Source organism: Dasypus novemcinctus, chromosome 2, assembly GCF_030445035.2.
Source record: "Dasypus novemcinctus isolate mDasNov1 chromosome 2, mDasNov1.1.hap2, whole genome shotgun sequence".
In the NCBI taxonomy this organism is placed as follows: Eukaryota; Metazoa; Chordata; class Mammalia; order Cingulata; family Dasypodidae; genus Dasypus; species Dasypus novemcinctus.
This window is the reverse complement of record NC_080674.1, coordinates 170,970,069-170,984,731: the sequence shown is the minus strand read 5'-3', so window position 1 is coordinate 170,984,731 and position 14,663 is coordinate 170,970,069. Positions and strand designations below refer to the sequence as shown.

At 41.4% G+C, this 14,663-nt stretch overlaps 1 protein-coding gene across 2 annotated transcripts in view; it reads left to right on the top strand.

The window, feature by feature from the left end:
- Window positions 1-14,663, top strand: part of ATP10B (ATPase phospholipid transporting 10B (putative)) — a 259,276-nt gene that overhangs the window by 82,751 nt on the left and 161,862 nt on the right. Inside the window, exon 3 of one of the 2 annotated variants that reach the window (XM_058281736.1) lies at window positions 2,400-2,571. The exons of the other annotated variant lie outside the window; for it this stretch is intronic. The gene's annotated coding sequence lies outside the window, so the exon portion shown is untranslated. The remainder of the gene's footprint in view (window positions 1-2,399; window positions 2,572-14,663) is intronic. 2 annotated transcript variants of the gene reach the window in all.

Genomic DNA, 14,663 nt, shown 5'->3' with positions numbered 1-14,663 from the left:
GTCTGCATGAAGAATTGTGTACAGATATCCAGAGCAGCTTTAACAGCCAAAACCTGAAAACAACCCAAGTTGTCCACGAGAGATGAATAGATAAACAAATTGTGGTATACCCATACAATAAAAAGGAAGGACTTACAACAATATGGATGAATCTCAAAACAATTACTCTGGGCAAAAGAAACCAGACCCCCTCCACACAAACAAAATACATGTTGTTTGATTCCTTTTCTGGAAAATTCAAACTAATCTATAGGACAGAGAGCAATTCAGTGTTGTCTGGAGGAAACGGGTGAGGAGGAACTGGGGACTATAAAGGGGCAAGAGGAAACTTTTAGGGTTTGGGATGTGTTCATTATCTTGATTGCAGTGGTGATTTCACAAGTATATGCATATGTCAAAAGTTACCACACTTTAAATATGTACTGTTTATTGTTTGTCAATCATACCTCAGTAAAACTGTATAAAATAAAATAATAAAATGGGTCCGTGACAAAGAGTACAGGTCTGTGTCCCTTCCCTCCCTCTCCCCATTCGAAGGCCTGCCACGTGGTGAGTTGCATCTGTTTCTATGCTTCTGTGCTAATTACAGTGGCCAGAGTTCCTGCTTCCTTTCGTGCCAGCCAGTGAGATCTCTTAACCTGTGTCATCTGCAGGAAGGTTCTGCTGGCAGAGCCGGTCAGTGGTCAGCCACCCCATCCACGAAAAACGGAAAAGCTTAGAAATTGCATATGGGTGACATCAGTGGCTTCGTCTTGGATGACTTTCATCATTAAATACAGATTGAGTTACACGAGTCATTTCAGAGTCAAAGGCAGAGCTCAGAGGCTACATGAGTCGCAATCTGCTAACAGCTAGTGTCTAAACACAACTTTCATTTCCACATAACCTTGCAATGCAGCATCCTTGAGTTTCATTTCACGTATTTATTTGTACCCCTAATTACATGTCTTTGAAAGCTTATTTGTTTGGGCTTTTCAATGCCTCTTTACTGACCAAGAAGCAATGAGATCCTGAACCACATCAATACCACAGTTCTTTAAGACAGATTTATTTCTCCAGCAAGAAAACATTCTTCTTGGGTGTGGATTAAACACGTGTTTGGGAGTTAGAAATTAACATGTATGGTATTTGGGTAGATGAAGATGATGTTGTTTGACAGATTTTTGTCATCTTACCATCAATTTTCTCTGTGTCTGTAAATATCAAACAGAAAGTGGCTCTAGTGTGTATTATACATGAGAAGCTTCCTACTATTATAGAAATTAAACAAACTTTGGACTCAAATCTGGACTCAAAACCCATGTATAAAATTTCCTAGTTGTATAACTTGGATAAATTTCTTAAATTGCATGGACCTCAGTTTCTCTTCTGTGAAGTAGGATATAATTATTGTAAAGTTTTAAATAAGGTATTTTTCTATACCTTACAATAAGGAGCCACAGCGTAGTGGTTCAGATCATGGGATCTGAAGCCAGACAGTCTGTTTTAATCCTGACCTCACCATTTATTTTGTAACATAACATGCCTTAGGTTCCTCAACTGTAAAATAGGTATGATAAGAACACCTAACTCATAGGGTTGGTGTGTATGTTAAATTATGCTTGTTAATTAATGCTTGTAAAACATTTACAACAGTACCTGGCACGAGTTGAGGATTCCATATGTAGCTACCATCAATATTACTTTTGTAGTTGTTTGTTAGATCTGCCATATAATAGTTGTTGAATTGATGGTAGGTATTGTTCATTTAAAATGCTCTCCCTTTTATTACTTGTACTTTGATGTGGAACATGAAAGGTTTTGAAACCTGTTGAGAGTAAGAATGACACATTTTTCCTTGTGTGTGTGTGTACACATGCATATGTGTATATGTGTGTTGCTGCAAAGCAAATAGAATAATAACTAATGTGAGATTTTAATTATCATGTATGTCAGCAGTGCTGCTTTGAAAATCAAAGTTAATTGATTCCGAGCTCTTGCTGCATCTTCAATCCTCCTACCAGCTCAGGAGCAAGCATGCTATTTTCTACTTAAAAAGGGTGCTTCTAGAAAGGGTATTCAGAACAAAGCAGAGTGTCATCTAGGCAAGGGCAATTTCACAAAGACTCTTCCTACTGACTTCCACCCAAGGTGAGCTAGACAGGGCTTAATTTTTTCTTACTGTAGGGTTAGATGTAGTCCTCTGGTAGCTATCTTTGGTTTATCCTTCAAAAAATGGTTGAAACTCTTTGAATCAATGGTTTTCTCTTAATCTTCTGGAGCAATGCTGAGTATAATGGGTTCAATCATTTTCAGTAATTTAATTGGCTATTACGTGAACATTACTTTCTTCTTTTATGTAAATGCACAGTTTTCAAACATTCTGCCAAATCACCGCTTCTTCACACCAACTCTTGCAGGAACTCTTCATTCACAATCCTGAAAATAAGAGAAGCTAAGGGTGTAGATTGAGAAATGAAGCCTGTGGGTACCCAATCAACCCCTCCCCTCACTCCTGTCTCCTGTAGCCCCAGAAGTACTTCCAAGAAAGCCCAGATCTTCAGATCACAGTTGGAAAAATTCTGCCTTAAGGTAACTTTCTTCACTCAGTTTTCCAAAGAGACCTCATTGCTGTATTCATGTATTCATGAGCTGCTCATCCCCCCATCAACTTCATTTGCTATGCTTTTATAAATTTCAATCATGTTGCCACTAAGCTGTCTTCTTTCAAAGTGAAAAATGATAAAATTTTCAAGAAAAAAAACTCCTTCTTCACACCCTACGATTTTCATCCCTCTAATCATTATAACGATTAAGAAAGAGGAGATAGACTGGAAATTTCAAGATTCTTTAATCTGGAAAGATATAAGCAAAACTTTGGATTAATTGAAGTCCATGAAATCAGGGAGCTGGTAAGAAGAAAGATAGGTTTGTTCAGCAAATGCTTAATTAATGGATCTTAGGTGGGTTCTTCCTTGTAGTTCGAAAATAATGATCCATGCAGGGTCTGAGAATTTATTACTGCAGCAAATGGAAATCAAAAATAGGAATTACTTTGCAAAAGGCTGAGTGAATAAACAAAGACAACAAAACTACAAATGTTTACTACTCATATAGTCTTGGGATGGTAAATCTATGATATATATATGTGCTACCATTCCCACCTCCAACAGCCAAGGCAGAGCTCGCTAAAAGATCATGGCGAAGGTAAAGCCTCAAGGTCACATCACGACACAGAGTTCCAGCCACCACTACCGATTAATTAATCAGCCTTTGTGTGTGATTTGAAGTCTACTTGCCAGTATTGATCTAGTCCACTATCAGATTTCACACATGGGAAAAGAGACCCAGAAGGTAGCTAGTTTGCCCAATGTCACATAGCTAATAAGTGGTGGATGGACATGACCTTTGCCAGCACAGCTCTGTGTCCATTACACTAAACATGCTAGAACATTGGTTGGACCTGTTTAAGAATTCCTATTTCTTGACTTCCCACATCCACATATAGGGAGCAAAGAGGATTTTCCACCATTTTTCAGTCTCAAAGTTGCTGCACAGAGTTCATTCCCCTGCAGTCTTTTGAAATTTATGTCACGAATGCTACACATCATTGTAAAGGTTGTGAGCACAGGTTTTGCCTGATGAGGTAGAACAGGGTTGGTACTTACTTGCCGGGAGATCCCCAGAATGCAATTTAACCTCTCTGAACCTCAGTTTCCTCTTGCATAGCCTAAATGCCCACCTCAGAGGTAGGCAGTAAAAATAAATCAGATACAGTATATGAAAGTGCCTAGGCCAGGGCCCAGGGTTTGTTAGGCAGAATTTTAAACAATAAGAGTTTTACTTTTTTCCCTTCCTATTCAGTACCACGAGTTATTGACTCCTTGACCTTGAATGAGGGACTTAACCCTTATTTTTAAAATTGGTATCATGCTAGTATTGACCGCTGGGCTGCTTTGAGGAATAAATGAGATTACAACAGCAGCAACAGCACCAACAAACTTAACTCATAACACAGGTACAGACTTTGTACAGAGGTGTCTTCTAGAAGACCCTCCCACCTCCTTGCACTTAAATACCTGGCCCCAGTGGCTTTTGCCATGAAGAATATTTCTGTTATGGGCAGTGCAGGTGGAATGCAGAGGAACTGGCTACTGTCAGAAGGCTCAGCCCTCTCTTGAGATGGGTGTATGATGATGGTTTAGCCATTGGATTACAAATTTGCAGAACTGGGTTCTCATCGCGTCTGTCATGGGTTTGTTCTGTGACTTTTAGCAGGTCTTTTAGCCTCTCCAGGCTTCAGCAGAATCCACCATGCCCATCTCACAGCTTTGGATGACCCAAATGAGAAATTATCCAGGGACGTCTAAAGACTCTACAGACTGAAGAAATTATATATAGATATTTCTTTTTCTTGGAGCAAAAAAATTGGAGTTGGGGCGGGGGGGGACTGTTTCCTGGAGTTTGAATTGGCTCTGGTTTATCTTTATTATCTCACCTGTCCATATGACTTTCTTTTTTCTTTTTGCTGGACTTTGTGACTCTGGTATTTATTATCACCCATTAAGGCTAAAACTCTTTACAAAGTAGTTTGAAGCAATTTTTACAATTGTTATCTCCCTGTAAGAAGATAAAATTGAGGGGAAAGTAAAGTGACTTAACAAAAGTCACATAGAAAAGATACTGGCTTGGATGCCATCACTCAATAATAGCAATAAAATCATTCAATAATCATTTATTATTCATAATAATCGTAATCAATAATCATTTATTGAATGGATGAATGGCTCTACCCCACTAAAAAAGCAATCACACTGCATTCTTTAAGGGTCATACACTCTGGTGATTGGAAATTAACAGAAATTTTATGTTTATGCCACAGTAAAATGGATTAAAGGCCAATATCTTATCAGTCACACTCTAGGTAATTTGTAGAAATCACCTGTGTGGCAGATATTGACGTTTTCATTTAAACACAGTGTTTCTTTAAAATGGTATTAATTTTATTTGCAAACACTCCATATCCACCAAACATAATTCCCCTTTACCCGCCACCCTTTTCACCATCCCCTGGTAACCTCTATTGTAATTTCTGTCCTTGCAAATTTGCTCTATTTCATCATCTCTTAAACATGCCATATTTGTCCTTATGTCTTTATCTTGTTTCACTGAGTATAATGTTTTCAAAGTTCTTCATGTTATAGCATGTCTCAGAACTTCATTCTTTCTCACGGCTGAATAATATTCCATTGTGTGTATGTACCACATTTTGTTTATCCAGTCGTATGTTGACAGACACTTGGGTTGTTTCTACCTTTTGGCTACTGCGAATGATATGCTATAAACACTGGTGTGCAAGTATGTGTTTCAGACCCTATTTTCACTTTTTGGGGGGACATGCCTAGAAATGGAATTGTTGAGTCATATGGCAATTCTATGTGTAAATTTTGAGGAAATGCCATATTGCTTTCCTCAGTGGCTGCACCATTTTACAGTCCCACCAACAGTGCTCTAAATCTCCAATCTCTCTGCATCTTTTTTATGTGAAAATCTTTTTTTTAGCTTAAGAATTGGAAATGTGTGCCCTACTTAGATTCAAGAAATTCTATGAGCAGCTGTCTTTAACTCCTACACATATAGCCAATTAGAGTGATCCTAGGCCTCAAAGAATCTTCTCCAGATCTTTACAGTGAGGACCCATGTTCAGACAGCTCCTGAATTATTACATCTAATGGCCCAGTTCAGCCAGGGCACAAATGAAAAATAGGTCTTCCCTCTTTTCTGTCCTCCATCACAAATAGGTACATGTACGCGGTGCACGTGCGCATGCACACACACACTCCTTCTCTAGAATCCTTCTGCCAACATTTTATGAGTCTCCAGAGGGATGATCAATAGGATGATGTGTGTCAGTTCTGATGGACCATCTTGACTAGCAGCCGTGAGTTTCTAGAATGATTTGAAAGGGCTAGGTAATTTAGAATGAGTCCTCTGGGCTATTGGATATCTTGCAGATGGGAGGATAAATCCTCATCTCCTGCTAGTTGTAGAAAAAAAGATATATTTTCCCCCTATGAAGAAAGTGAACGCACTAGACCATTATCAGTTTCCATGGCAACTCATATCCACTACAAGCTCAGTTCATCCTGTCACTATGGAAGACTCAAGGGAAAAAAAAAAAACATTAAGCCTCTCTCTGTGTTTTTTGTCAAATATTTTGAAGTGACATTTCATGAGCCTGAAACAACTTTTTCAGAGAGAAAAGGAGAAGAGAACATGAGAGGGATGTAAAGGGGGAACAAAGAGCCTGGGTACGCTGGAGATATGTTTGAGAGAAACTAGCTGCTGTGGTCAGCACCAGTGAAACTGAGAGGCAAGGAAAAGAAAACAACAATAAATATTTATCGAGTCCCACTGCATGCCCTGTGCCCAGTAATGAACAGTCTGCAACCTCTCAGAGCTCTTGGTCTGGAAGAGAAAAGCAGTAAACATGCAGTTACAATAGGGGAGTACGAGGGCTTGCAGGGTGTAAGTACAGTTGCAGTGGGATTCTGAGGCATGTGGGGCTGACAAAGGCTTATAGGGAACTGAGGGAGAGGGAGATTTCCCACAGAAACCTGAAGAATGAGTAAGGAGATAATCCAGTGAAAATGTCATTGGACATTTCCGGTCGAGGGAGTGAAATGTGCCAAAGCACATTTGAGAAGAGAGAAATCTGGGGCTCAGGGAGGGCAGCAGGGTTTGGCGTGGAGCTGGCACTCCAAGGCCTTCTTCTCCCACATGGATAAGACCATAAATTAATACACCCTCCTTAGTAACATCACTAACGTGAGCCTTGAGCACAGTCTCATAGCATGGTTAATTTATGGTCAGTCCAGCAACACGTCGCTCCTAGGGTAACAGGAAGAGCGTGGATTTGGATTCAGATCACCTGGATCCAGCTCTGGCATTTCCTAAGTGGCCTTGGGAGAAGAGAGTGTCTATTTCTTCATTTGTAAAACAGGCACTATTCCCCAATGTTGTTAGAAGGATTAGAGAGAGTTGCTGTAACTAGTCAAGCGCAAGACCTAGAACAGAGCAGGCACTCAATAAGCAGTATCTACATTATTTTATTTCTGCTAATTAATAAAGAAAACAAGAAGTGCTTCCCCAGACCCTTAACCCAGTGACTGTCAAATGTGCAGTGAGTCACTACAGGTGTATGATGATTTCCATGGTCCCGAGGAGAGCGTCTGAATACAGTGGTCATGAGACAGGATGACATGGCTGAATATTTGTGGAAAATCCCATGTCCAACTCCAACCCCGGAACTGCTCAGAAACCTCATGCAGCCTTACTTGAGACTGTCAGGGAGTCACTCCTGCCTCTCAGAGCCCCTGTGCAGGAGCCCAGTCCAAGGAGAGGAGGCAGCCCCCTGCAGCTATGAGGGCAGGAGGCAGGAGAGCCGAGAGAGATGTGGAGCTGGGCCTCTGCTCCCCACTCCCTCGTCTTCAGCGGCTGAGGGTGGATGAAGGGTATTTGCTTTTAATTGGGAAATGCTATCAATTGTCCAAGGCTAATTTAAAAATCCATTAGTATCAGGAAGTGGACAGATTAAGCAAAGAAGAAGGTAAAAGGAAAAAAAAAGCTGTCAGTGCCCTGCTTTGCAGGAAGCAAACGGCCTGTCCAGGCTTCACTGGCAAGGGCTGTACTGAATGCTAAGGAGCTGCTAGAGTCGATTTCAGGATCCCAGGGAGGGAGAAGAGGTATCTGGGCCAGTACACACGAAGTCCTGGGCAAGCTAATTGTTTTTCAGGCTTCCAGAGGGGGTAGAGCAGTGATTCACACAGCATACTTCAGGCTCCCGCCGCTGTTTCTGGGAGCCTGGCAAGTGTACCAGCCAGCTGGAAGCCCCATCAGCACCTTCAAGCACCTACTCCCTTTGCCTTCCCCCTCTTTGCCAGACTATGAACAGGGCCCAGGGACCTCTTCATCCTGGGAACCATTGGCCTGGCTAAGCTCTGCCCCAGGGTCCATGGAGGACCTGAGACAGAGAGCGATGATAGAAAAAGATACCGGGATATGGATACAAAGAGAGAGGGAAAGGGAAAAGAAGGGAGGAAAAGAGAAAAGCAAGCTATGAGAACAAGAAACAAAAGAGCTGTTTATAGGTCCACTCATCTGATAAATTCCATTCAGTCCTGTAGAAGGTACTGGGGGCAGTGAGAAAAATACTAGGCAGGAATTCAGGTTCACAGATTCCAGGGCTTAGGGAGACCAGGCAGGTGACATAACAGGTCCCAGAATGAGGAAATGGTGGCCCTCCTTCAGCCTGGAGTCATTGGGGCAGCAGTTGGCTAGAGCACATGCCCTGGAGAAGGGCAGAGGCTACTCAGCTCCAGCCATTGTTGCCTTGTGGGACTGATGCCCACTGATGCCAGATCTAATGAGAAGCAACAAATCCAAATTTGTAAGTGAGAGCTCATATATTTTTGTAAACTGGCACTAAGTCATTTTTATCTTCCCAAAACATAGTGCAAGCCAAACTAAACCTGTCTGCAAACTAGGCACAGCCACGGGTAGCCAGTTTGCCATTCCTATGGAAGAGCCTTAGGTTCAGATCCCAGGTTTGCCACATACTGTGTGATCTTCGGCAATTCACCTTTCCTCTCTGAGCCACAATTTTCTAACTGGCGATGAGATGTCTTTACTATCCCACAAAGTACAGGAGTGGTGAAACGTGGTAAATGTTCAGAGGTATAGGATGCCAGCCCCACTTGGAGGTACTTACAGATTAGTTTAAGAAATAAGACGTATACATTAGAAACTTTCAGTGACCTCATACAGTTGTTCTGAGAATTTAATTAGTGGGTCAATTTAAAGCCACTAGGAAGTGCTGCCCTGGCCTAAAGCTGAATAATTCCTCTCCTCCTGCTCAAGCCCTTTCATGGCTCCCTGCTGAGTGAGGCTTCATGGCTGTTAGCACAGGGGCTGAAAGCATGGATTCTGAACCCAGGGTGATATCATCAAGTGGATAAGAAAGACAGCAGTAGGGTGGAAACAAACAGCAAGGTCCAACCCCGGCTTTCAGATATGCAATAAAAATAACCAATCCCCAGTACATGCGCATTCTACATGCCAGACACTACACCAAAGGTTTTCATGGATTGTTCAAATTCATTTTAAGATTAACCTCTGAGGTAGATACTCTAATAATCCCCATTTTATTGATGAGGAAACGGAGAAGCTGAAATACCAGCGTTTCTGGTGAAATCTCCTACTTCTTTCAAATTATAGCAGCTAAATCAAATATTGTCATAATGTTGTGCAATCCAAACCAAGCCCAGCTGCAGGCTGGGTACAGCCCATAGGTAGTCACTTGCAAGTTCTGGACAAGAGCTATGGGCTCCAGTTAGTGTTGTCATTTTCTGTGTGGCCTTGAGTGAGTCATGTACACTTTCTGGGTCATAGTTAATGTCTTAGTTTCCCAGCTACTATGACAAATACCACACAATGGGTTGGCTTAAAATAAGGAATTTAGTGGCTCATGGTTTCAGAGGCTGGAAGGCTTGTTGCCTTCCAGGTTTCATAGCCTCTGGCTTGCCAATTCGCTTTGGGTTCCTCAACTTTCCTGTCATGTGACAATGTCCCCTCCTTTCTTTTCTGTGTTCTCTTCTTCTTCTCCAAGTGGCTTTCTCTTCTTAAAGTCTTCAGTAATAAGATTAAGGCCCAACCTCATTCAGTTTAACTAAGACTAACATCTTCAAAAGGTCCTATTTACAATGGGTTTGCACCCACAGTGATGGATTAAGAATAGGAACATGATTTTTGTCTGGAGTGCATATCTCAACCTACCACACTTTGGATGTTAATCACTTGCCAGGGTCACAGATCTTGTGAGAGGCAGAGCCCAGGACTTGAGCCTGGGCAGTCCAGAGTCACTAACTTCAATCATTGCACTACGGTTCTTAGTAACTGTTTCTGATACTCTTCCAAGACCCTTCCATCGCTCAGCAAGAAGACCTAGCTGGGACACAGTATGCTGACCCCTTGCATCGGCAAATATCTTCAACACATTCATGAAAGACAGTGGGAAGGAAACTGTCTGCCTGAAAGATTGCTTAGACTTCTTTAAACGTGAAGGGCAAAGAAGAGGGCATGAAGGCCCCTCCTCAGAGCTGCATCACTTAGCCTAAGATTGCATCATTGAGCTTTTTTTTTTTAATCATGTGATAGTTTTGATTCATGCCTCAAAGTAAGTGGAATCTGGCTTTAATATTGGGTGTCATTCAGTCTTAAAAGCTCTTGATGTGAAAATGAAGCAGCCCAGTGGTTTTTCATATTTATTTTTAGCAGACAACCTTTAAAAAAAAAAATGAAATCTTACATAGAATGCCAGCATATAAAATAGAATCAGCTGGTGTCTGTTATTCATTGCAAAGGCATAATAATAATAATGGTAATAATAGCAGCAGCCGAAATCTGGATGAGGACTTGCCATGTGCTAGGCACAAAGGCCTTACCCATGGCAGCTCATCTAAACTTGACAACAACCCTATAAGGAAACTGAGGCACAGAGACATTAAGCAATTTGTTTGAAGTCACAGAGCTAAGCATGCAAATTGGGCCAGCTGGCTCCAGAGCCCCCAGCCTTTTCCAGTCTGCTGATGCCCACTCCAGTACACCACAGAGGTGGCCACGTAAGAAGCAGCCGGTTGCACCTGAGGGCCAGCAGGAGAGGCTGTGCCTTTGCAGCTTGCAATTCAGGAACATATTTGAAAACACTGTTTGACTTCACTACCCGCGGAGACTTAACACATGTGAGATGTCTCTCCATTGACAAATAAGCCAGCGAGTCATTCTATCTCAATCATAGCCATTTGGTCTTTGAGATCCTTCAAAGCGTCTTTCAAAGTGAAATTTATGCCTCAAAACATAAATCATGGAGAGTGGTGTAGCTCAGTGGTTGAGTGCCTCTTCTCATGTGTGAGGTCCTGTGTTCTATCCCCAATAAGGCCTAAAAACAAACAAAATAAACAACTAAATTATAAGTCTGAATATTCCAAGTATTTCTCTCCAAATTTGGTAAAAATCTGTCCAGCCTTGCTTAGAAACAAGCAAGTCCCAAATTCATTTTATTCATATAGACAAAAACCAAACTCTACTGAGTGGGGATGGGGGCTCAGAGTCCATGAAGCATCTTCAGGGAAACTCAGGTCTCTGGAAACCTAATCAGAAAGCCACTGCTCCAGCCAAGGAGCAATATGCTTGCTGGCTCTCTCTGGGAAAGGGAGAGAGTTATTGCTTCTGGGGCCAGGGAGAAACTGCAACATTTTGAAGTAGAATCTGCTTATGGAATTACAGGGCAGACATTCTGCTCCGACCCCCAGGCCAAAGACTTTTCCAGCACCTTCTAAGACATTTGATAATGACTCACTTCAAATAGCAGAGATTGTGTTGATTTCTGGTTTGTCCAGAACCAAGCATAGGCATTTAATTTGATGTCCATGCTGGGGCAGACTGCAAATAATAATAAATTGAACTTCTCTAGAGCTTCATATTTTTACGCTCTACTGATAAAATGTAACTTTTTTATAAAGCATTGAACTTAAACATTAAGTTTCTAGAGCTGAACTACATCAGGTTTCTTAGCCTTGGTACTATTGCCATTTAGACCCAGATAATTCTTTGTTGTGGGGGCTGTCCTGTGCATTGCAGGGTGTTTAGCATTATCCTTGACCTTTACCCACTAGATGCAAGTTGTGACAGCCAAAAATGTCTCCATATATTGCCAAATGCCTCCTGGGGAGCAAAATCGACTCCAATTGAGAACACTGAGCTAGGTGATCTTCGAGGTACCGTTTCACCCCTATCATGTTAAAGAACTTTAAAAAGAAGTTTAACTCAATATATTTTTCCTGTTCTAAACATTTTCCTTTTTCTGGATGGCCTGATTCAGAGGTTGAGGTCAAGATCACAGTGGCTTGCCATCACTACAGCTGCCCCTGGCTACTTGACCTCAAGTCAATTGCTGAGAAATTTTAGCTTAGCATTCATTCAAGATTGACCTCGCTCACCACTTCCTGTTGCTTCCTCCTCTTCCTACAAATGTGAAACGGGAAGAAAAAAAATGAAAGTAAATGTCAAGTGTCTTAACTTAAGAACTGTAACTCATACAGACAAGTTTTCTCTTATCAGGGGGCATCCTTCATTTTTTACTTTATATTTTTAAATTACCTTTTCCCCATCAACTATCTCCAGTAATTACTACAGGCCTAAGCTACACACTCTTTGTACGCACGGGGATTAAGAGTTTGGACTCCATAATCAGACCACAGCCTACATTTGAATCCTGGCTCACCCATCCATTTACTAGTTTCAGGATTCTGGGCAGTCACCTGAAAATCTAGGCTTCTGCTTCAATAGTCACAAAATGAGGACAGTAATAATACCAGCCCCCATAGGGTTGTTGTCAGGTTTTAATAAAATACAGTACATGAATATATGAAGTGCTTAGCAAAGTGCTGTGTATCCAGTAAGATTCAATATGCATTATTACCACTACTATCTTCATCATTATGATTATTTTTAATTATCTCTCATTCCCTTTCCTCCTATCTCCACTACAATATCTGGAAGCAAGGACTCCAGATAGCCAGAACGTTTCTTTAGGAACTCAATGTAGAAATAAACATTTTAAAAAAGCTATTAAAACTTATTTCATCGTATCTCCCAATCACTAGCCAAGAAGTCCATAGACTGTCTACACGGAATTCAGCCAGAACCAACAGCTAGGAAGTCCCAAAAGATCCTCCAATATCCCCCCAACAATTTTTCCCTTCTTTCTTCACTTAGGTATCTACCTAGGACCTCCCCCACACCACCCACCTTTCCTTTTCCCATTGTAGCTACTGCCATCATTGGAAGTGGCTACACTTGAGTTCAAAATAGGGGAAGCAGGGAGAATAGTGTTCTCTTGTTGATATTTATTTGCTCAGCAGGTAAAAAACAAGGGCTTGCAGGGCACAAGTTAGTCTTACCTACAACCAATGTAGCTTTTATCTTCTTTCTTTAATTCTTTGTTGCCTGTATGTCCAGCATGAGAGAAACGGGCTTGCCGGATTTAAGAAGGGTTCAGAGACATGAGAGCCTCTAAAAAAAAAAAAAATCAATAAAGATTTAAGTGTTTACTATGAAGTCCTCTTTCCTCTGTGCAGGAGGCCAGCACCGAAGAGACTGGAAATTGGCTTTTCTTTGTGATGTAAATTAGTATGCAGTGTGGTCTAGTGCTTACACACTCTGTCTGGAAATGACAGGCCTGGATTTGAATCCCAGCTCTGGCATTTATGAGCTGTGAGAAAAATAATTGTCACCTCACACATTACAAGACTCTCTCTTATCCGTTGGCATGGATGGTCCCCATGCTAGCTAACTTTTGGGGTAACCAGGAACAGATATCGTCAACCCCCATTAAACCAAGAATTAGAAAGGATAAGTCATTGCTAAAGATTACATATCAGTTCCTCATTGATCTGAGGATGACACCCCAGCCAAGTTAATTGACCTGTTTGAGCCTTGGTTTTTGTATCTGTTTCTTCTACATGGGATTGTTCTACTGATTCACTTTCTAAACAGTGTTGGGTGAAGCATTAGGCAAAGCCTGGCATTTAGTAAGTGCTCAATAAGTAGTTGTGAACATAATGATTATTTAGATGATGATAATGATGGTATATACAGAAAAGTATATGTAAAGAACCATACACCAACAATTAGGAGACCTGAGCTGTCTAGTCTCCAGAATCGCCCCTAATTTGTAAGTTGTCTTGAGCAACTGCCTCAACCACTGTGGCTGTTTCCTATCACGCTAAATATAGTTAATATTATCTCCGTCTAATTTCATATAAAGTAAAATATTCAATTGAGCTATAAGGTAGTAAAGCCTTTGAAAAGTGTAAAGTGCAAAACAGATTTAACTAATAATCTTCTCCTTCTCTAAAAGGCTGCTATTGTATTTAACCCTGGCAATGACCATTGATAGGCTGTTCACCTAATAAGCTCCTTTAACGCACTCTCAGATGAGAAGAGACTGCCAGAAGGCACACTGGGAACTCAAGGTAGAGTTGGGGTTAAGATCCAAGTTTCTGGCCTCCAGTTTCCTTTTCATTTATAGAATGGGAAAAGTTCTTCAAAGATTGTTCCTATCCTGTCTCTGGACCTCACAGGCAGGTTAGATACACTGATTTACAGTATTAACAAAATGAAAAGCATCAGATGATTCTGTGCAGCCATTCTGTTTGCTAAATTTACAGAAGCATTTCTTTGCAGCTATTAGTCTTTCCTTTTCTAGCTCTTTTGGGTAAGAGAGTGTTGAACAGCTGACAGCTGGTGATGTGCCTACCCTGTGAACAGGTCATAAAGCATAGCTGCTTCCAGCTCTTGTAAGAGAGCTGTTCGTACAAGCCCGGGAGAGCTTGGTTCGCTACTGAGGGCTGCAGACATTGCCTGCAGAATAAACGTGCAACTGCTTGAAGACCATCCCTATTTACTGATAGCTCCCTGGTGGAGGCTGGGGAGTGAGAACCAGACAATTCATTTCTACTCCAATTGCTTGTAATGTCCCACTGAGATGGGAACTGAGTTGGTGACAGGGCTGTCGATGGATGGTGCAAAATGGGATGGAGGTTAGTCAAAGCAAGGACCAAAGA